The following is a 20,733-nucleotide window of genomic DNA, read 5'->3' on the forward strand; positions in this document are numbered from 1 at the left end:
GCAGAGCGAGCTGAATTCTTTCCCATAAGCTAAAATCTGCGAGTGATATATTCCAGAATCTGTCTCAGAAAACAGTGTTGGCCCCTAAATTGTCTGTCTGTCACAGTAGTTAATCTTTACATCTGCAGGCGGATGTGAGAGTAGGATGACTCTAGAATCAAGTGGCAAGCACATCTTTTACATGCACAAGGTCCTCAGTTCAATATCTGGCATCTTCATGCAGGGCTTGGGTAGACTCCTCTCTAACAACCCTGGAGAGCCACTGCCAGTCTGTAAAGTCAGTCCTGAGCTAGATGGATCATTGGCCTGGCTTGGTACAAAGAAGTGTCCGATCATCTGTTAGAATGACTGTAGAGAGTGCTTTCCCTCCCCTCAGATGACTGCATGGAGGTATTGTTTATGGGCAATCTGGATCCGAAACACACTTTTCCTTCCTATGATTGAAGGGCCAGCCTAAACATGACAGGGACAGAAATGTATTTCATTTCGTGTTTTTGCCCTATTCACGTTTCTCCTTAAGGGCTGTTCCAAACTCATAAAGATGATTCATTCATGATAGAACTATACATTCAAAGAGTAAAGCTTGGAAGAGACAAGTTGTATTACTATCTCTTAACCTGAAGCGCTCCCATCTCCCTCCTCTTTTCCGCATTCATTCTGGCCTAGTGTTATATCAGCACAGAGGTCATCACTAACCATTGTCGGCTTTTAATTAAAGTTTGCTGCACCCCTTCAAACCATGGTTTCAAGCACTAATTTTTTAAGAGATCAGGAAATGTTGTGTCTGTACTGGAACTAAGAATTGCAAGTAATGTCATGCATTTATTAAAATGCCATGTCATTCAGTATGTCATGCATATTTAATACTGACTATAGATGTTTATTTAACATTTGAAATATGTATTAAGGACGCAATCCTATGCATGTTTGGACAGAAAAAGTCCTACGACTCCCAGCATGCCCCAGCCAGCATAGCTGGGAGTTGTAGGACTTTTTCTGTCTAAACACACATAGGATTGTGCCTTAAACTGCTGATATTTGATTGCCAGTGCTGGTGGCCTAGAGGCAGGGAGATGGTTCAGCAGAGAGGCAGGGAGGTGGGTGGCTCAGCCTGGAACCAGGCTGGGCGTTTCAACAAGGAATCAAGTAGAGAAACCATCTATGAGCAGCTCAGCCTGAACCTGAGTGATAAGTTATTCGGACTAAAGAGCTAGTGTCCACTGTTTTATAGGGCTAGAGATATCTTATTGGCTCCTTCCATTACCTTCTCTCCGCTGCTACGAACTGCCACTTTGAGGCAGGGAATACATAGCCCTAACCTGTTGCCAGACTTCCTGATTCCAAAACTGCAGCAGCTTCTACCAGAAAGCACTGAAAATGAGGGTTTGAGTGATTCTTGTTATGCTTCCAGTGGGGATGAACTCTCTCTCCATGCAAATTCCTCCAAAGCACAGAGGAAGCATACCCATGTGTTTCCTCTTTTGGTGCCACTCCATAACATGGCATCCACCTAGGGATGTCAGAGAATTCCGCCACAGATCTCAGTGAAGCCGAATGCCAGTGCATTCGGCCCCCCGAAACCCATGGCTGAACGAAGCCTCCCTCCCCACCACCCCATGAAAGGCACATGAAACGGAGCACTTAACTGGTGCCATTCGCTTCCACATTTAGGCTGTGATAGGCTATGTAAATACTTACGTAGCCTATCACGGCTAATGCAGGGGCGCCATTTACATCCTGCGGAGGCCATGATAGGCTATTTACGTAGCCTATTGTGTCAAAAAAAGGGAACGCAAATGGTGGCCGCCATAGCCGCCACCATTTGCGTTCCTGTTTTTTTTTTGCCATGATAGGCTACGTAACTATTTACATAGCCTATCACGGCAAAAAAAAAACAACGGGCGCAAATGGCATAGCGGCCGCCATTAGCGCCCCTGTCTTTCGCCGTGATAGACTACGTAAATATTTACGTAGCCTATCACGGCCAAAAACATGAATGCAAATGGCGGCCGCTGTAGCTGCCGCCATTTGCGTCCGCAGGCGCCAGACACCTGCGAATGCACCCGGCAAGTGGCTCTGCGGAGTTGTCACGGAGCAGAGCCAGCCGGGTTAGGATTTCGGGGGGAGGTGTGGAGCGCCTCCCCCCCACCGTGAATCACCCCTGCAAAAAGATAAGTGACTTTCGTACATCCCTACATCCACCCAGTGAATCACTCAGAAACCTAATTGGTATTGTTTGTTGTTGACTATTGCCTTGCAGTTCCTGTTGAAAATGCAGTGCTTCTACCCTCCTTCACTTTGTTTTATTTCCCAGATGTGTGTGTGTGTGTCTGTGTGTGTGTGTGTCTGTGTGTATATTCCTGTAGGATTGTTCTTGTGGAATAATTTCCATGGGGTAGTCTGTGCTATGTGACGTTTACTGTAAATCTTCCTTGCAGCCTGTGGATTTCTGCACAAATTTGCCTAGGGGTGGTCTTGTCCTATTTTCCTCTTAGATGGGTTTGGCATTTACAAAGCTTGGGAGATGATGCTTCCGAATTTTCCAGTCTGAAGAGCTCAAGCCAAAACAGCAGGGAGGACAGCAAACCTGCTTGTTGTTTGGCTTAAGGCAGCTGGTTCTGGTTTTCCTTTGACCTGGAGGAATGGCATAATTCCTGGGGTTTGATGTGGAAAGCAGTAGGGGCAAAAGAGAAGGAATGCTTTTTAGCAGAGTTAGTATAATCTTGGTTGCTTTGAAAGTCTGGCTTGAAAACCCTAATTTGTTGGTATTCATACTCACCTTCCTCTCTACTACAAACTGAGTAGACTCCCTATCTACCTATTTAGAATCCAGTTTTTATTCCTCATAGATTGGTCTTCCTTATAGTATGTAAGTCAGAGCCCTAGAGCTTTTCTAGATGAGGCTTTTATTGTGTAATCGCCTTTCTTTACTCATGGTTGTTTACAGGTGCTTTAAACAAAGCTCCTGTGTTTTCAAAGCACTTTTGTGGGGGAGTTGGAGATGCGGAAAACCTGGTATTTTTTGGCAGCGTAAAACCAAGTACAACTCTTGTCTGGTGTAATAGTTGCATTATTTCACCATACCACAGCAGCACCTAGAGGTTCAGTTATCTCCTCCGATGTACATGTATAGGAATGGATGGGAGAAACTTGGTCATCCCCCTTATAGCACATTTACTGCACTTTTGGGGGCCTGTGGGCACATTTGGCAATTTGAGAAACTGTCCTGGGCACCACCACAAAATAGCCTGTTGTAGATGAACGCATTGGTCTGCAGCCACCTGCCATATTTGTTTCCTAAGCATGTCTCTGAGCCCCACATGTAGCCCAGAGGGTTTCACGGGGAAAGAAGATGAGAGCAGCTAGAGGGCCACACTTTGATTTGAAGTGATCCCAGGTGTCAGTAAGAAACGTTGTCATTTAAAAGAAATAAGAATAAGAAGTAGGGCGCCTCAGCAGGCACCAAGAAAAGTGCCCAAGCCACTGGGGCCTGCGGATGCAGCGTTGTCCACCCCACCTTACAGTTTAATTACGAGAAAAACTACAACCATTATTTGTGAAAAATAATGGGCAGCAGTCAACCAATGTAACACAAAGAAGAGCAAGAACTCTCTTCAGGTTTTTGATTTCCCTGTGTGGGAGCTGGGGAGAAGCACAGGAGTGATTTTCAAATGTCTAACAAGACTGACTTAAAAAGACAGAAACACCAGTTTAGCATTGTATCAATGATAATAGATTCCATTGGACAATACTACCTTACAGTGAAAATAGATGGAGAATACACAGGTTGCTCCATAGAGCCTAGCTTGCCCTTTAAAAAAAAGAAGAGGTTTGAAGAAAAAAAACTCTTGATGAGTGACTATCAGGAATGTTTTAAGGACATCTGACATCAGGCTTTAAGAAATCTGATTTCAGTATCACTATGATAAACCTTAGGAATTCTACCCAGATTTAGAAAAATGACTGTGATTCATTGATTCACTTAAAAAGACCAATCTGAGGAAAATCGAATCATTCAAAATGTGGATATACCAACACATGCTGAAAATACCGTGGACTCATGAAGTAACACATGAGAACGTACTATAAAGAGTAAACAAACAAACAGAATTGGTAAAGACCATCAAAAGTAGAAAGTTACAATACTTCCGTCATATTATCCAAGGCAAAAAATACGCCATACTCCAAATTGTTATGCAAGGGAAAATGGAAGAAAAAAGATGAATAGAAAGAAGACGAACATCATGGTTAAAGAATCTGAGGGAATGGTTCAGCTGTACTTCTGTACAACTGTTCAGAGCAGCGGTGTCAAAAACAAAAATAGCTGTAGTGATAGCTAACATCCGACAGGGGATGGTACCTTAAGAAGAAGATTCATTGAGGTGCTGTAACTCTAAGCGAATAGTTCAAGCAGAAACTTATGTGCAACATAAATGGGAGAGTTAAAATTGTTAGTTCTAAGAAACAATTTTTCTGGACCAGTTTTCTGGGTATTACGCAATATGAGGAGTCATACTTGTTTTTGTTGACAGCTTCTTCCCAAATCATTCAGTCTGAATGGAAAGTTCTTCCTAGAAATGCCTATCTTAAAAAGTTTGGAGATAAATTTTTGTACCTTTATTTGATCACTGTTGTTGCTGTATTTTTTTCCTAGAAAACAAAACAAAGTTTGTTTCATTGTGTTGGGGTCTTTCTGTTTTGGTTTGTTAATGCTTGTGTTTGACTGGCCATATGTTTTATATTAACTTGATTATTTGGATAGAAGGATACATATAACAGTCTAAAATGTTAGTGCAGGTGCAGGTTTGCAATTGTTGGATTTCATCTTTCAAGATGCATTTTGAGGCTGACTAAAGTTGCACGACCTGTAGGTAAAAAATGGTGTATTGTTACATCACCCAGACAGATTGGGTTTCTGCATTTGGATGACATATCTCTAAAGTTCTCAGCAGATGGGTATTGCAGGAGGTTAGGAAGGATTGAACAGTTTGACAAACAAAGCCTTGGAGAACCTCGTCTGGAATTTTAGAGAGGGTTTTCCAGCTAGACTTAGTCATTTTCTCCCCAAATGTCTTGGCATGGCTGATCACTTGAGGGTGACATATGGTAGGAACACGCTCTGAGGGACAAGCCTCCCGGATGGCAAACAGCACCATGCAAAACAGACAGATGGTGGCTTATTCAACCTTGGAAAGTCATTTAATCCTACATACTGGCAAGGCTTGAGTGTAGAGAGAGACAGATACACAACCCTAATGGAATGTGAAGCAAAGATATGAGGAGTTTGCTCGTGGATTGCCTAGTACTGTGACTGCAGTAGTGTTGAGCTGATATAGTTGAACACAATGATTTGTGAAATATTATGATTCTGATTGTTTTGAAAAATACAATAGAATAAAGAGAATTGAGTAAAATGTTCACCTGTTCCTTCAACTAAAATTAAAAGGTCATATTTGAAAAGCCACTGGCACTAAGTTCTTACCAAGTACAATAATGTGAGTTGTTGATTTAGCTGAAACTTTGCTTAGGTGAGGATGCATTTCTCTTTCAGAGTCTGCCTACATTTTCAAAGTGTGTTATTCAATTATCATTTTTTCTCTCACAATCCATCAGCTTTTATTACATTTTTCTTTGCATAATACATAAGAAAATAAATGGCATAACATAATGCAGACATTAAATTTCAAAATTTAAAATTAAAATTAAAATTAAGGTTGATTAAAGGTGCGATCTTATGCATATTTAGACAGAAAAAAGTGCTCTAACTCCCAGCATTCCCCAACCAGCACTGATGGCTGGCGAATGCTGGAAGTTGTAGGACCTAAACATGCATAGGATTGTGCCCTAAATCAGACAGTTGTTAGAAAATATGGTCTCTTTTGTAAACTCTTATGATTATTGAAGGGATGCTTTAGAGAACAGAATCCTCCTGTGCAGAAAAACTGGCCTTTCTTGTGAATATCCAGTAGGAAACTGACTTCTGAGTCTTCTTCGAAGTGTATCTTGATGACTTCTGCTGAGATTGCTGCAGAGCTTGATCAAAATTTGTTGATGTAACATCCTTGGAAATATTGTGCACAGATTTTTTCTCCTCTGTGTTCTTTTTACAGAATACTTGCTATTGCACGCTCAGCTCCAGGGCACTGATTTCCCAGTTGAACTGGTTTGAAAGGTATACTGTGGCTCTCCTGTGTCCATCTTGGTGAGTAGAATTCAATATGTCCTCTCCACACATTACTTACTACTGAAACAGTAACCTTGCACTTTTGTTTCTGTTTCTCCCTTTCTCCTGTCTTCCAGAGTGTCATTTCTCCCAAAACATTTATAGATCAGAAATATAGATCAGGGTATTACAATGAAGATATGACACACCATTTCTTATATTTAAAACTATAAGTTCAAAGTAAGTTTCTGGTTATATGGAGCTCAGTTAAATCAAGAATGAAAGTTTCTTAAAAGCCTTTACTGTGGATTTTATTTAATATTCTGGGTCGGATCTACATGGGGCTTTTATGCCAGTTCTACTGTGCCCTGAAGTTGATAATGTCAGATGACGCATGCCCTTCTCTGTAGCCAGCATGCTGTTTCAAGCTCTAAAATCTGATGTTTCTGAAACTGCATTCCTGACAGATTGTCCTGTCGCTGGCTGAATCTACACATAGCAGTTATACCGTTATCATACCATTATCATAACTATGGGTACACATGACACCAATGGGCACCAATAGTTATGATAATGGTATGATAACAGTATAACTGCTATGTGTAGATTCAGCCGCTCTGCTTTCATGACACTTTCAGGGTCTGTGTGAGCTGAAATGCAATGCTCATTGGCAGAAGCGAAAGGGTGTGGTGTAGGAGTGGGGAGAGCAGAATCATGTCTACCCAGAAGTAACTTCAAATTGCACTTTGCCAAGTACAGGAGCAGAGGAGTCAGGAGAATTCCTCTGCCTGTTGTTATAATATTCATTGTGTGTGGGAGAGGGAAGGGGGAGTGGTGGAGAGCAAGCCTCAAACCTGCCATTTTAAAACTACGCATCCCTACTTGGAAGTAACTTATCGTCTTTTGCAATTCACTGCCTACAGGGGGGGTGGGGGTGGCAGAAGAGTGTTGTAGACGAAGCCTCAAGCAGCGGGAGAGGGAGGAATGGAAGGAGTTAACCTTCTGCTTCTCCCTATCTTCACACTTTCGAATATGAATGGGGCCGTTTCTCTCCTTTCTCCCTTCTAATTTCTTTGCCTCAAGGAACAACAAGCTGGCATGGATAACCATGTCTACTCAGAAGTAAACTATTTTTTTTGCAAAGAAACTTACTTCTGAGAAACTCAGCAGGTAGCTTTTGGGTTCCGTATGTAAAGCATCGTAGATTTACACTAATTCCTGCAATATCCTCCCCCTCCCCCCTTCCTGATTCTCAGGTATGCAGAGCTTAATTGATTTTAAGAGCTGATGGCCCCTAAATGATTCCTAATCTCATCAGGGCTATTATTATTATTATTATTATTATTATTATTAGCACTGCTGCTGCTCAGTCATTCACAATACCGCTGTTCTGGAAGAGTGGTGTTGTGCACCTTTGCATTACTTCACCTGGGCTTAGGGGCGCTGCTACAACCAGAGGGAGAGAGAGGGGTGAGAGGGAGGATGTTTGCATGTCTACTCAGAAGTAACTCCTCCATTGCAAGCAAGTGAGGGGGCGGGGAAGCCTGTTGATTCAAAGCTGCATGGGGTGGCCGGGGGAAGCAGAGGGCTAAAAAATGGAGATACACAAGTATGCAGAGCTTTATTGATTTTAAGAGCTGATGGGTCAAATGTTTGCATATATGAGCTCAAAAAACAATCATCCCCCAACCTCCTCCGCCTAATCTCATTCATTTCACTTGACTGAACACAGAAAGGAGAGCAGGGGCAGAAGTAACTTGGTGTCTTCTATTGACTTAACAATGCACAGGAGTGCAGCAAGCTGGGGTGGGGGGCAAGTCTGTCTGTCTGCACGTCCACAGCAATTTAATCAAAGTATTTAATTCACCCCGACTTCCCTGGAGAGAGGGGGGCAGGTGAGGGGAGGTGTTTTCTAAAGTGCCTACTCAGAAATAAGTCATGCATGCTCATTGCACTTGACTGAGCAATTTCATTTACAGAGGGGAAGGAGAGGGGGTGGCCAGCGGGAACATGGACAGGGCAGGGGACAAGCCTCTCTCATTCGCTGAGCAGCATTTCTGCAGTTGATGACGTTCACTTCAATTGGCCAGACTCCACCCAACTCCAAAGTAAGGCAGTTTAAAGTGCATTTGTGTGACTTGTGAAAGTAGTTTTTTAGGTGGTGAATACTCTGCTTTTCTTGCTCTGTGTGCTGCTGAACCAAAGCCAATTTCATGAAAATCTGGATAAAACCAGAAAGCAATTCTCATTCTGTTTCTGTGTAGATTGGGCCCTGGTTTACATCAAGCATTCTAAAGTTAGATACCATACTAGAAATGAGCAACTACATACTCCGAGGAAATTCTTTAAAAATAATCTGCAGATGGCATCTAACAACTTTATTACTGAGTAAAATTTATACTACTGTAAGGCCCAAGTGTTGGCATAATTGTACAGATGTTGGATTTTTATAATCTTTGGTGGAAAAGTGACATAATCCAGAAATTTTGGCAAACTGTCTTTGAAGAACGTAAAAAGTTTATAAAATTCCAATTGCAGCTTGACCTCAAATTGGCCCTGCTTTCCCTGTTTATGGGGGGGAAATAACGATACCCCATTTAAGAAGCAGTACCTTAGATCTTTGGTATGGATGCCTGTGGACAGTCATCCTAGCAGAAAGACTCACTAGCCAAATTCAAGTACTTGGGAAACAACACTTTTACTAGCTCTTAGTTCTGCTTCCTAAACTATGTAAGAAGTGAAGCAAAACATTTATTCACCCACCAAATACACATGGTACTCTCTGAAAATACTCTTTTAGATGAATGAACTTGATCTACATTCAATCATCAGTGAAACGTATATTGTCTCTTTGCTGTAAATTGCCCCTGTTATTTGTCAGTTTATTTGTGTATGTATTATTCTTAAAACCTAATTAAAATAAATTGTAAAAATTAGCAGCTAGAAATAAAATACAGAAATTGTATAACAACAAAGCTTATTAAAGTTATCAGCTTGGCCAGGGGTTTTCATAGTTAAGAGAATTACAGGTGTTTAATGTTACCCTGGGGAGGTCACTCTTGTCTGGGTTCAAAAGTGACTGATAGCCATTTCCTTGTCCAGACTTCAAAGTCAAACTTGGTAAATGAGGTTTTTTAAATCTGTTTGGAAAAAACACAGAATGGTTTTTGAGGTTTGGTACTACCTTGCAGTTTCTTCTATAACCATCAACCATGTATTCCCAAATAAGGAAGTAACAGTCTTGTTACCAATGTGATTATGGTCTGTCTTGTCATTAATGCCTATGGCTTGATCTATCTTGTAGCTTTGTGTCTGGTATTCCATCCACAAAAACATAATCTCACTGTTGACTATAGCTCAAGCAATAGTTTGATGAAAGAGCTATGATCTCTAAGGTAGGGTACCATCTGAAACAAACTGTTGCATGGTGACACATTTTGGGCCTCCATTTTAGGAAACTGCTGTTTCTCTATAGCAAAGCCAGAGTATAATTACCAAGCACAACTATGCTTAAGCATCTCAAAGTAGCTGAAATGTTTGTCCAGGCACCGCTATTCCACTATTCCACTAGTGTCATATATGACAATCAGGACTCCCTTTTATTTCGGGCACAATCTTATGGACTCTGCCCTTGCTCCTGGGAAGCCCCTGAACTCGGGGCTTCTGAGATTTCTGTGCCCTGCCAGGCTGAAGCTGGCAGGGCAGCAGGAGGGGCAGAAGTGACTTTTGCCTCCCCACAATCTGATCTCCTATATTTTCGCTAGATGGGCTTTTCAGCCTGCCAAGTGAGGGTGCTTCGGAGGGAGAGGGAGGGAGGCTGGAGGAGGTTCAGGATAACTTGTATTGTGGTCTCTCTGGTCTCCTCCCCCCCCTGCCCACCAGAATGCCCCCTTTTCTCCTCCAAGGATGCTTTAGTGACTTCAGAGAAGCAGCCAGTACAGTTCTTTCCATGCTGGCTCCAAAGGGGGAGGGGTTTGGGGTCGGAGCTCTGACTCCCCCTTCCGAGGTTGGAGTGCTGTCTCCCACTTTGGAGGGGTTTCCTGAGCCACCCGGTCCCTAGGGCACTCGTCCAGGAACCTTAGGATTGCTCTCTTAGTTGTTGGCAATACATTCCTTTTACGAAAATCCAATATCTCCAGCAAATTCTATTTGATATTGATATACATGTCTGTGCTAAACTAATTTCCTGGGAAGCAAATTCTCAGTCCAGTTAAGTTTACTGACAAATAAGTATGTTTATGATTGAAGTCTTAAGAGAAATAAATTAATTATTAAGAAGCCTAAACTGTTAAGAGAGCACAGTAAACATACACCTTTCAGTGAGATCCTGTGTGTATTGCTTAAATTCAAAAAGTTGAGTTTCCATTTAAGGCACTTGAAGAAAGTGGTCAGAGTTTTGAAAAGCTCTGGGTACTGAGCAATTTTTTTAAAAAATCCAGTTATTTTAATTAAGGTGAGAAACAAGGCTAAAAATGAGGTAGCAAGAAAGTAAGGAAACTGAAAACCCGGTCTCTTGTTTCTGTAGTTAGCTTATGTAGTATAGGGTGGGCACAGTATATAGCCAAATAATACCCTTTCACAAAATGATGGGCAGATTTCTATGTTCCTGGAGGCAAATTCAAAGAACCTTAACATTAACAGTATTTGGGCCAGCTTTCCTTAGTAAAAAATGGAAAACAATCACAGGACACGAAAGCAAAATATCTTCAGCCGTGTGTGTGTATATATAAAGTACTGTGCAAAAGTCTTAGGCCACCATTAAATTTGTTGTTTTTGCAATGGTATAATGACCATATATAATTATTTCTCAGTCTCTTCATTAGAATACAACCAGAAAATACAGGAAATTTGTATGCAGTATTCAGCAATAGAAAAAAAATCAGAAAAAACAGCCTCCATAGGGTAAAGTGGCAAGTATTTAGTGTGACCTCCCCTTACACTAGAGTAACAGCAGGCGCCTGGCCAGGAATGGTCTTCATGGAAGGGTAGCAGCCAAGAAACCACTTTTGCGGAAGGGGAACAGGGTGAAAAGGCTAAGATATGCTAAAGCTCACAAAGATTGGAATGAAGATCAGTGGAAAAGAGTATTATGGAGTGATGAATCCAAGTTTGACATTTTGGGGTCCAATCGTCGACAATATGTGAGAAGAAGAGCTGGAGAGAGATGGACGAATGAGTGCTTGCGGCCTTCAGTGAAACATGGTGGAGGGTCTGTCCTGGTTTGGGGCTGCATTTTTGCCAGTGGTGTTGGCGATCTTGTCCGTATTGATGAGATCATGAATGCTGAAAAGTACAGACCGGTTTTAATTCATCATGCCATTCCTTCTGGAAAGCGCCTGATTGGGAATGGTTTCATTTTTCAGCATGATCACGATCCCAAGCACACTGCTAATGCAGTGAAATCATATGTAGCGAGGAAAACAGCTGATAAAACACTGACAGTCATGGACTGGCCTCCAGAGTCCAGACCTGAATATTATAGAGGCAGTATAGGATCACCTGGACAGGGAAATAAATAAAAGACAACCTACATGTAAAGAAGAAATCTGGGAAGTGCTGAAAGAAGCCTGGTATAATATACCAGAAGATTACTTCAGAAAACTTCAGGATAGTCTCTCCCAAAGAGTTCAAGATGTGCTTAGAGCCAAGGGAGGTCACACTAAATACTGACTTTTGCCTGTACATATTTCCTGTATTTTCTGTTTGTATCTTAACACAGAGACCGAAAAATAATTATGGAAGGTCATTAAAACTTTGCTAAAACAACAAAGCTGGTGGTGGCCTAAGACTTTTGCACAGTACTGTATGTCAGAGTGTGATTGGCTGCTTTTCAAAGAGATCTACATAGGCTTTTTTGGACTACTAAATCAAGAGCAAGAGCAACACATTTCAGGAAGAAAGCTTTTAAATTACTATTCTTCTGCAGTAAGGTATGAGTGTCCATGAGAGAGCGCATCATCCATTTCTATTATGTATGTATGTATGTTTTCTTCCTTCCTTCCTTCCTTCCTTCCTTCCTTCCTTCCTTCCTTCCTTCCTTCCATTAATTACATTTATATCCCGTCTTTTTCCCACCTTAAGGAACCCAAGGCGGCTATTCATTTACAATATTTATATGTTGTTCGGTCGTTCAGTCGTGTCCGACTCTTCGTGACCCCATGGACCATAGCATGCCAGGCCTTCCTGTCCTCCGCTCTGTCCCGGAACGTGCTCAAGTCCATATTCATTGTATCGGTGATGTTATCTAGCCATCTCATCCCCTGCCGTCCCCTTCTCCTTTTGCCTTCAGTCTTTCCGAGCATCTCTCTTTTCCAGAGAGTTTTCTCTTCGCATTAGGTGGCCAAAATATTTGAGCTTCAGTTTCAGTATCTGTCCTTCCAATGAGCACTCAGGGTTGATTTCCTTTAGGATGGACTGATTGGACCTCCTTGCAGTCCAGGGGACTCATAAGAGTCTTCTCCAGCACCACAGTTTGAAAGCATAAATTCTTCGGCGCTCAGCCTTCCTTATAGTCCAGCTCTCACAGCCAGACATTACTACTGGGAAAACCATAGCTTTGATTAGATGGACCTTTGTCGGCAAGGTGATGTCTCTGCTTCTTACTATGCTGTCTAGGTTTGCCATAGCTTTCCTCCCAAGGAGCAAGCATCTTTTAATTTCATGGCTACAGTCACTGTCTGCGGTGATCTTGGAGCCCAAGAAAATAAAATCTGCCACTGCTTCCATTTCTTCCCCTTCTATATGCCAGGAAGTGATGGGGTCTGATGCCATGATCTTCGTTTTTTTAATGTTGAATTTCAAACCAGCTTTTGCACTCTCCACTTTCACCCTCAACAAGAGGCTCTTTAGATCCTCTTCGCTTTCTGCCATTAGGGTGGTATCGTCTGCGTATCTGAGGTTGTTGATAATTCTCCTGGCAATCTTAATTCCGACCTGTAATTCATCCAACCCGGTGTTTCTCATGATGTACTCTGCATATAAGTTAAATAAGCAGGGTGACAATATACAGCCTTGTCGTACTCCTTTCCCAATTTTGAACCAATCGGTTGTTCCATGACTGGTTCTCACTGTTGCTTCTTGACCCTCGTACAGGTTTCTCAGTCTCTTTAACAATTTGCCAGTTTGTTGTGTTCCACACAATCAAAGGCTTTAGCGTAGTCAATGAAGCAGAGATGTGCCCTCCCCACACGCCCGACTTGCCTGGCTGCGTGGGGGGGGGCTGTTGCAGGTGGCGGGGGGAGGACAGGACAAGGGTGAAGGCCACTGGCCTTTGCCCCTGGCGTCACCAAGGGGCGGGTCAAGCCGGCCACTATTTGGCTGCGCTGCCCCGCAGCCTCCTCATTCCGGCTATTCCAGCTCCCTCCCTCCCTCCCGCCCTTACTGCAGTGCAGGTTGTTTACTGGTCGCCCTATTTTGGGGGCTGAGTAGGAATTTTGGTTCCTAGCCGCATTGGTCAGGCTTTGGGGGGTTTTGCCTACTTTGCACTGCAGTTCCGATATTGAGCTGCATACGTTAAGCTAGCACCCAACGATACAAACTTCTGGTCACATAGCTGCACCGGCGGCTCCGGGCGGGCTCTCCACTGGGGGAGTGGACAGGTGAGTGTTCGTAGGCACCATTTCAGGTGACTGGTAAGGCCCGAGGCTTTCGGCTCAGGGTTTTGTGGCCCCAGTTGGGAGATACGGCTTACCTTTGAGGCCAACCCTCCTCACCCACTCAGGTTCTGTGGCTCGAGGGGGGGTGACAGGGGAAGGTCTCCCAGCCCAGAACTGGGTATGTCCGATTGGTGGGTGAGGGCGGACGCCTCGCCACAGACAACGAATGCCTCACTCTACACCTGTTATGTTGGTCTTGTTGGAGGTGTGCCTGCCAGTGCTTTCTTCGCAGATTGTAATCTATCAATAAATGTGGCCCTGTTTATCCCAAATTGATTGGTGTTGTCTCGTCATTTCTCCCCTTGTCCACTCGCAAATACATTTTTCTGGAATTCTCTTGCTTTCTCCATGATCCAGCGAATGTTGGCGATTTGATCTCTAGTTCCTCTGCCTCTTTGAAACCCAGCTTGTACTTCCGGTACTTCTCGGTTCACATACTGCTGAAGCCTATCTTGTAGGATTTTGAGCATGACCTTGCTGGCATGTGAAATGATACGGTATTATACGGTCGTTTGAACACTGTTTGGCGTTGCCCTTCTTTGGAACTGGAATGTAAACTGAGCTTTTCCAGTCTTGTGGCCACTGTTGAGTGTTCCAAATTTGTTGGCATATTGAGTGCAGCACTTTAACAGCATCATCTTTTAGGATTTTAAATAGCTCAGCTGAAATACTGTCATCTCCGCTAGCTTTGTTGGTAGTAATGCTCCCTAAGGCCCACTTGACTTCACTCTCGAGGATGTCCGGCTCCAGTTCAGTGACCGCACTATCATGGCTATCAGGGACATCAAGATCTTTCCTGTAGAGTTCTTCTGTGTATTCTTTCCACCTCTTCTTAATCTCATCTGCTTCTGTTAGGTCCCTGCCTTCTTTGTCCTTTATCATGCCCGTCTTTGCACAAAACGTTCCCTTGATATCTCCGATTTTCTTGAAGAGATCTCTAGTCTTTCCCATTCTGTTGTTTTCCTCGATTTCTTTGCATTGTTCATTTAAGAAGGCCTTCTTGTCTCTCCTTGCTATTCTCTAGAACTCTGCATTCAGTTGGATATATCTTCCCCTTTCTCCCTTGCTTTTTGCTTCCCTTCTTTCTTCAGCTACTTGTAAAGCCTCATTAGACAGCCACTTGGCTTTCTTGCATTTCTTTTTCTTAAGGATGGATTTCGTTGCTGCCTCCTGAACAATGTTACGGACTTCCGTCCATAGTTCCTCAGGCACTCTGTCTATCAGGTCTAATCCCTGAAATCTATTCCTCACCTCCTTTGTATATTCATAAGGGATATGATTGAGGTCATACCTGAATGGTTTAGTGGTTTTCCCTACGTTCTTCAATTGAAGCCGAAATTTTGCAAGAAGCAGCTCATGATCTGAGCCACAGTCAGCTCCAGGTCTTGTTTTTACTGACTGTATGGAGCTTCTCCATCTTTGGCTGCAAAGGACATAATCAATCTGATTTCAATATTGACCATCTGGTGATGTCCATGTGTAGAGTCGCCTCTTGTGCTGTTGGAAAATCGTGTTTGCTGTGATCAGCGTATTCTCTTGGCAAAACTCTATTAGCCTTTGTCCTGCTTCATTTTGTACACCAAGGCCATGCTTGCCTGTTATCCCAGTGATTTCTTGACTTCCTTCTTTAGCATTCCAATCCCCTATGATGAAGAGGACATCTTTTTTTGGTGTCAGTTCTAGAAGGTGTTGCAGGTCTTCATAGAACCGATCAACTTCAGCTTCTTCGGCCTCAGTGGTTGGGGCATAGACTTGAATTACTGTGATGTTGAATGGTTTGCCTTGGATTCGTACTGAGATCGTTCTGTCATTTTTGAGATCGTACCCCAGTACTGCTTTTCCCACCCTTTTGTTGACTATGAGTGCTACTTCATTTCTTCTAAGGGATTCTTGCCCACAGTAGTAGATATGATGGTCATCTGAATTAAATTCGCCCATGCTTGTCCATTTTAGTTCATAGATTCCCAAGATGTCGATGTTCAATCTTGCCATCTCATGTTTGACCACCTCCAGCTTACCTTGATTCATTGATCTGACATTCCAGGTTCCTAAACAATATTGTTCTTTACAGCATCGGATTTTCTTTTCACCACCAGACACATCCACAGCTGAGTGTCCTTTCGGCTTTGGCCCAGCCGCTTCACTCTTTCTGGCGCTACTTGGAAATTCCCTCTGCTCTTCCCCAGTAGCATATTGGACACCTTCCGACCTGAGGGGCTCATCTTCCGGCGTCATCTCTTTTAGCCTTGTGATACATTCCATGGGGTTTTCTTGGCAAGAATACTGGAGTGGGTTGCCATTTCCTTCTCCAGTGGACCACATTTTGTCAGAACTCTCTGCCATGACCTGTCCGTCTTGGGTAGCCCTGCATGGCATAGCTTATGGCTTCACTGAGTTGCGCAAGCCCCTTCGCCACAACAAGGCAGTGATCCATGAAGGGGTACAATATTTGTATACTGCTCCATATCTAAAACAGATTTCGGAGCAGTGAACATAAGAAATAAAATAGTAAAAGAATAAGAAGATTAAAACACCATATTAAAAATATGCTTTTAAGAAACAGAATGCCACTAGAAACTGTGGCTGGTCAGTTAAGGAATGCCTCCTGGAACAGTGTTGTTTTCAGGAGGTGCCAGAAACTGATCTCTTTGAAGCTTCGAAGTTCATGCCTCAATTAGAAAAAAAAACATTGCGAAGAAGTCCCGATTCTGCGAGGATAACGCCTTAATTTAAAAAAAAACATCCGGAGTGGGGGATAGGAGGAGGTAAAACTTAATCTCATTTGAAGGGATACAACAACCCCCTGCTCAGTGCAAGAAGCCTGATTCCCAGGCAGTTGCCCATCCAACTACTGACCGGGGCCGACCCCGCTTAGCATCCGAGATCAGACAAGCGCGCACAGGAAAATAGCACAGCGCTTGAGTGTGAACCGAGCTTGCGCATTCGATGAAGCACTGCAACGGGGAAAATGGGTGAGTGTGAATAATCACGTTTTAATGCAAGAGCGTTTAACCCGACGGGACACCGAATTCATTGCAATGGCGGGTGCAATGTAGATTGGCCCCTAGAGCAGATAGAAATTGTTGCTTCCAAAGCACTGTTTCCTTATACAAAATATAGATGGTTATTTTCTTCCAAGTTACCATGATGTATTTCTGATGTTTGATTGAATTGCAAAGCCTTTGATTATCTAGATACTGAAAAGACTAAATTTAAATTATTTTCCATCTACATGGAAGAGACCACCACCAGAGATTGCAAGCTATAAGGTATTGGTGTCCGCTGGAGATTTTCTGAATTGTGTGCTTCTGTGCAGAAACACTCACACACATCTTCTCTCTAAATGACACTTGGTTTTTGAAGAGATTAAAAATTTATTATATAGCAGACTTCCCCATCAGATGGCTTGGACTACAATTCCCAGCATTCCTAAGCACTGGCCATGCTGGTTGAGGCTGATGGGGGTTGAAGTCCAAAACATCTGGAAGACACCAGGTTGGGGGAGGCTGTTATATATTTTCAGCAAGCTGAAAAGCAAGTAAAGTATAAGGTGTGAAAGCTATATCATCAAAATGCAATCCTACATGGACCTAATATGTCAAAACCAAACACTTTTTGTGACTTGCTGTCTAATCCTTTGTATTAGCATTGCCAGGTCATTCCTCCATTTAAAAGGATGCCTACCTTTAATTTTAAATGACTTTTTAAAGACACCAATAGAGGATGCCATTGCTGCAGCTTCCTAGTTGCTTTGCTCAATCCCTCCTCTCTTGCCTGTTGTGGGGGGAAATTAGAGTCCTGATTGCTGCAGCTAAGAGGAGAGGAGTGATGGGAAAAAACCCAGCACAGTAGCAGAGTGGAAGGTAGAGAAGCTGTGTCCTCTGGGAGCATTTAAATGAACAGATACCATTGCCAAGTGAAGACCTGGTAACTCTATTATATTTCAAATTATTTTTCAAAGACACAAACCCGGCAGAAACAGTTTCTGACTCTAGTGTCCAATCGATATGCAGGTGCTGCATCTTTCATTTTGTAGGCATCAGAGGTTTTCAACTTAAAGACTTGCTGCGCAATTCAGTTACCACAACCTCCCCTTGAAATCTTGATTCAAAAGACACGCATTTCCTTGTCTGTGTTCCATGGGATGAAATATCCAAGAGGTGCAGTACTTAGGACAGAAGCCAGCTGTGTGTGAAAATATCTTGTCTGCCTAGAAAACAGGCAAAGGTTTAATAGCTTCTAGAAAAACAAACACAAGTGTGTTTTCTCAGACATTTCTACTGAAATAACAAAGTCTGTATCAAACATATGCTTCAACATGGTTTTCTCCTCATCCCCAGCATCAGCTGAAGACAATATGCACACTAGTCAGAATACACTAGTTAGGTGGTTTGCTTGAAAGATTTGTCTTTTCGTGTAAGTTAGTATTCCTGCCTTTCTCCATAAAGCATGAATAAGATGTTGCTGACTCAAGCAACATTTTTAGTTTCCATTTGTCATACATTATTATCTTTAATGTATTATATGGTAGGGATAGGCAACCTGGTGCTATCCAGATGTTTTGGACTATACCACCCACAGTCCCTGACATTGGCCATGATAGTTGGGAATGATGGGTTTTGTAGTCCAAAATATCTGGAAGGAACAAGGTTGCCTAGCCCTGCTGTATGGTGTTATGGTTGCTGGCTGACCATCTCCTCTAGGTTAATTGCTGGGTAGCAGTCCAAGATGATTGGTTAATGTTTCATTAATGGAAGCCAATGACGGGAGATGTTCTGCTGACATCTGGGAATCTTTTTCATTTCCTTTTCTGTTTGGAATGTGATATGACCAGAGCTTGAAGAAGGCAACATCTTAGTGGGAGGGAACAGAGAAACTGTTAAAGGCAGTTTTACAGTTTGAATTTTAAGAGAATGTAAGAACTGAGAGTTTTCTACCTAGAATAAGCTGGAAACTGGAACATAGAAATCTATACCGAGTCAGGCCATTGGTCCATCTAGCCCAGTATTGTCGACACTGACTGGCAGCAGCTCTCCAGGGCTTTAGGCAGGATTCTTTCCTTGCCCTACCTGGAGATGCAGGGGATCGAACCTGGGACCTTCTGCATGCCAAGCAGGGGCTCTGCCACTGAACCTTGAAGTTGCCCCTGCAAATGAGAAATTATTGCTTGGGGAGCGAGGAGCATGTAACTATGTGACAGCCGGTGTGGTATAGCGAGCACAGGAAAAGCAGCAAATTTGGTATTGGGCACAATATTAACAATCCTGAGCATCAAAGAATTATTGGAGAAGTTGCTAGGGAAAGCTAAATTGAGCCCCTATGTCATATTCTTGAACTAGCAGCCCTGATCGGCTGAGTAGCACTGGCCCTTGAGGACCAGACAGAATTTCCTGTACGCTTATTCCAATTCCAGCTCTGATTTGGGGGTGGGGTGGGGTGGGGGGTGTGTGGGAGGAAGCCATGAAGCCCACAGTCCTTTTCTGACATGCTTGGGGACTGTTTGCCTCTGTCACCGACTGGCCCTCTGTTATCCCTTTGGGTTTTCTTCAGCTTGCAACATGAACAAACCTTGTGGTAGTGAGTTCCATGATCTAGTTGCCCCGAGAAACATCCCTAGGAAGAGGGGGAGAAAACTCTGAAGGAGTTCCAGTATTTCTCTTTTTTTAAAGAATTAGAAGTTTTATGCTTGCAAAACCTTCACTAAGCCCTTTTGGAACTATTTTTTTAGGCACTAACATGAACAGCAACTTACATTCTGCCTTGCTATGTTTCTTTGAACATGAAAAACAGCATAGACATGCTAGTTTAACACCCTCCCCATGCCAAGGTCCATGTAGATATAACACAGAGAGACACTGTTACTTCTGCTGGGATTAAATCTAGACAACTAGACTATGAATACCCAAAGGGGGGCAATTGTCCCTTGATAAGTCATCACCTCCAGATTCCCAGCTTTCACTAAAAATAAAGGCAACTCTAGCCTTTGTAGACTTCGAGATAGAGGCAAAATGTGTGGCAAAATGTGTAGCCACTAGTCTCCCCATTCCTTTTTGAGAAACTAGCCTGAGCCTGCCTTTCAGTGAGAGCCAGTGTGGTGTAGTGGCTAGAGTGTTGGACTGGGAGCCAGGAGATCCGGGTTCTAGTCTCCACTCAGCCATGGAAGCTCACTGGGTGACTTTGGGCCAGCCACACACTCTCAGCCCAACCTACCTCACAAGGTTGTTGTGAGGATAAAATGAAGAGGAGGAGGATAATGTAAGCCACCTTGGGTTCCTTGCAAGAGGAAAAAAGGTGGGATATAAATGCAATAAATAAATAAATAAATAAATAAATTTCAGTAGTTTAGCCGATGAATGAAGTCATAGCAATGATTGACACACCCACTATCTAAAGATGGAACTTCCTGGTTCATTTTCAACCCCCCCTCTGCCCTCCCCACAGTGGGAAGCGATTCCTTCCCCAGGAGAAACAATTCACAAATCCAGGATTTTAGTGTAGCTGTGATTGGGCAGTAGTATGTCTACCCCAAAACAAAAGGTAGCATCAAAGACAGGAGTTCACGATCTTTCTAACTCAGAACTTATTTAAAAAAATGGTTTTCTTTTCTGAGTGTATAAATTACTTTGCCAAATCCAGTGCGTTCAGACAGTCCATCACTGTTATACCCATATTGCAGGAGACTGTGGCTGAGAAACTGTGGGTTACGCTAGCCCTGCAAAGTAGTTCAGTGTTGTTATACCCACTTTCCTGGGGGAGGGGGCAGTTAGTGTATGACAATCCTGCAGGGTAGTATTGTGTGTTTATCTAGTCTCCTGGTGTGCTGAGGTTTTTTTTAGAGAAATGCAGTGGGAAGGAGACTGTAAAGTTGATTGTAGCAGCATTGCAGTTTATTAAGAGCTAGAGGGGGTATGAGTT

The 20,733-nt window shown here is 43.0% G+C and overlaps 1 protein-coding gene and 1 long non-coding RNA gene across 5 annotated transcripts in view; one reads left to right on the forward strand and one right to left on the reverse strand.

Annotated features, from left to right (window-relative positions):
* LDLRAD4 (low density lipoprotein receptor class A domain containing 4) overlaps positions 1-20,733 on the forward strand; it is a 439,787-nt gene that overhangs the window by 62,026 nt on the left and 357,028 nt on the right. For all 4 annotated transcript variants that reach the window (XM_084849936.1, XM_084849937.1, XM_084849938.1 and 1 more), the window contains one exon: positions 6,111-6,202. The gene's annotated coding sequence lies outside the window, so the exon portion shown is untranslated. The remainder of the gene's footprint in view (positions 1-6,110; positions 6,203-20,733) is intronic.
* The window catches only part of LOC146347126 (uncharacterized), a 60,644-nt gene continuing 57,650 nt past the window's right edge, over positions 17,740-20,733 (reverse strand). The window contains exon 4 of the long non-coding RNA XR_014790167.1: positions 17,740-18,028. This is a non-coding gene — a long non-coding RNA (uncharacterized LOC146347126). The remainder of the gene's footprint in view (positions 18,029-20,733) is intronic.

This window comes from Heloderma suspectum, chromosome 4 (assembly GCF_057233095.1).
Source record: "Heloderma suspectum isolate Gila_16-S chromosome 4, 16-S_ref, whole genome shotgun sequence".
Taxonomy (NCBI): Eukaryota; Metazoa; Chordata; class Lepidosauria; order Squamata; family Helodermatidae; genus Heloderma; species Heloderma suspectum.